Consider the following 3373-nt stretch of genomic DNA (forward strand, 5'->3'; position numbering starts at 1 on the left):
GTGCCGTTGCCGGGGAGGATCAAGTCCAGAATAGTCTCCCGTCAACGTGTCAATTTCTGGCACCGGGGATTATTCTCGGTGAAGCTCATCCAAGTAAGTGTCGCCAACTCATCTCTTGCATTTACTTTTTTGCCTCTCGTTTTCCTCTCCCACACTTCTGAAAAACAAAACTTTACAAAAATATTTGCCTTTTTCGTTCGCCCTTTTCTCTCGCTTGCTTTCTGCCTGCTTGATTGGGATAGTCTACCTGTCCTCATGGCTAGACCCACCGCTTCGAATGATACTCCCGAGAACGAAGTTCTCAATTTCAAACAAAATGAGAAAGAAAACTTAAAGGATGCTTGGTACAAGACTTGCAATGCTCAGATTAGATCTACTCGTAAGCAATCTACTACCGTCTTGCTTCGCAGCTTTTATGTGGGTATTTCCCCTTGGAATAGGTATGTTCTTGACACCATCATAGGCGGAAATTTCTTGGGTAGCCATACCATTGATTCTTATGGAGCTTTAATAAATTTGGTAGGCTCACCCCCACTCATGGTTAATGGAACTACCTTAACTCTGGAACATGTGATGCGTAGGTTGGATATCTTTGAAAAAAAAGTTGCTACGATCGAACTCATTGACAATTTGGATAAAAAGATCCACAATCAAATCACTCAGTACGGATCCAAGGTGGGAATGGCTTTGAAAAATCTAAAGGAGAAGGAACCCACAGTTAACGAAAAACTAGGTCATGATTCCGCTAGGATTGGCAAACTAGAGGATGTTATAACCAACTTGGGTTCTGTTTTTGCCGCTGTGCAGAACACTCCAAATTTTGCCCACAATAAGGCCACCAAGTCTGTTTTTTTTCCTAAAAATAGTGGTGAACCATCTAGTAAGAGAGATGAAGACCTTAATATGATGAGTGATCACTCTACTTATGGTTTGAGCACCAAAGACGACGATACGTGATTCTATCGCCTTATGCCTAGCTAAGGGTGTTAAACAATAGCGCTTGTTGGGAGGCAACCCAATGAATTTATCTTTTTATTTCTGTTTTGTTGCATCCACACCATCATAATTCTTTTATTATTGTGTTTTTTGTGTTTCTTTTTATGTTTGAGACAAAGTAAAACCTTTATGACTAGTTTGGTGTTGGTTGTTTCATCCTGCTCGGAAAAGACAGAAACTTTTTGCTCACAAAATTATTTTTCATTTTTATCCAGAAAGATATTTTGAGTTGATTCTTTTTTCTGCTCGTTTATATGCCATTTTCCCAGGCTGTCGTAATGTTTCAGAATTGTTGAGGTACCAGAAGTATACATATTGCTACACACTGGTCTGTTTTTGACAAATTCTGTTTTTTGTTGTGTTGGTTGCTTGTTTTGATGAAACTATGAATAGTATCGGGGGTACTGGCCATGGAAAAGTGAGAATACAGTAATACAACACCAATATAAATAGAAATAAAGATTGCTATAGTACCTCAAGAGGTGGTAGTTTGTTTTCTTGTGCTAATGATATCACGAGTTTCTGTTTAAGTTTTGTGTTGTGAAGTTTTCAAGTTTTGGGTGATGTTCTCATGGACAAAGGGATAAAGAGTGGAAGGAGCTCAAGCTTGGGGTTGCCCAAGGCATCCCAAGCCAAATTCAAGGACACCAAAAAGCCTAAGCTTGGGGATGCCCCGGGAAGGCATCCCCTCTTTCGTTTTCAATCCATCGGTAACATTACTTGGAGCTATATTTTTATTCACCACATGATATGTGTTTTGCTTGGAGTGTCTTGTATCATAGGAGTATTTCTTTTTGTCGTGCCACAATCATCCTTGCTGCACACGTTTTGAGAGATACATGCACTCATCGTGAATTTGCTAGAATACTCTTTGACCTTCGCTTATATCTTTTGAGTTAGGCAATTTTGCTCTATGTGCTTCACTTAGATCTTTTAGAGCACGGCGGTGCGTAACTTGGTAGTTGGCTTGTGCTATGAAAGTAGTCCCAAAGGTGATAGGTGCCCAAATAGGATACATTAAAACTTCCATCTTCATGTGCATTGAGTAGAAAGAGAAGTTTGATTCCTCTCAATTAGTTTTGAGACGTGGATTTGGTAATATTAAGAGTTATGTTTGTAGGGTGTTGTGAATCTAGAAATACTTGTGTTGAAGTTAGTGATTCCCGTAACATGCACGTATGGTGAACCGCTATGTTAGGAAGTCGGAGCATAATTGATGTATTGATTGTCATCCTTTGTGTTGCGGTCAGGATCGCGCGATGGTTAACACCTACCAACCCTTCCCCTAGGAGTATGCGTTTAGCACTTTGTTTTGATTACTAATAAAAACTTTCACAACAAATATGTGAGTTCTTCACGACTAATGTGAGACCATGGTATAGATGCACTCTCACATTCCACCTTTGCTAGCCTCTCTAGTACCGCACAATTTTCGCCGGTGCACAAACCCACCATATGCCTTCCTCAAAAGAGCCATCATACCTACCTACTATGGCATTTTTATAGCCATTCCGAGATATATTGCCATGCAACTCCCACCGTTCCGTCTCATGACTTGTGCCGTCACTCTCATATTGCCATTGCATGATCATAAGATAGCTAGCGAGATGTTTCAACATCATACGCCAAGCTAGATCGTTGCACATCCCGGTACACTGCCGGATGCATTTCCTATAGAGTCATCATCGTTCTAAGCTTTGAGTGTGAGTAAATAAAAGTGTGATGATCATCATTATTAGAGCATTGTCCCATGTGGGGAAAAAAAGAGGCCAAAGTTGCCCATAAAAAAAGAGGTATGGAAAGAGGCCAAAGATCCAAACAAAAAAGAGAGAAAAAGAGAGAAGGGACAATGCTACTATCTCTTTCCACGCTTGTGCTTCATAATAGCACCATGTTCTTCATGATTGAGAGCCTCTCGTTTTGTCACCACCATATTCTAGTGGGAATCTTCATTATATAACTTGGCTTGTATATTCCAATGATGGGCTTCCTCAAAATTGCCCTAGTTCTTCGTGAGAAAGCAAGTTGGATGCACACCCACTAGTTCTCCTTTTGAGCTTTCACAAACTTACAGCTCTAGTGCATCCGTTGTATGGCAATCCCTACTCATTCACATTGATATCTATTAATGGGCATATCCATAGCCCTTTGATATGCCGAGTCAATGTGACCATCTCCTCCTTTTTGTCTCACAACCTCCACCACACTCTATTCCACCATAGTGCTATATCCATGGCTCACGCTCATGTATTGCATGAGAGTTGAAAAAGGTTTGAGAAAGTAAGAGTGCGAAAACAATTACTTGGCCAATACCGGGGTTGTGCATGATTTAAATTAGTTGTGTGGGTATGATGGAGCATAGCCAGAATATATGATT

This window comes from Hordeum vulgare, chromosome 6H (genome assembly GCF_904849725.1).
Source record: "Hordeum vulgare subsp. vulgare chromosome 6H, MorexV3_pseudomolecules_assembly, whole genome shotgun sequence".
Classification (NCBI taxonomy): Eukaryota; Viridiplantae; Streptophyta; class Magnoliopsida; order Poales; family Poaceae; genus Hordeum; species Hordeum vulgare.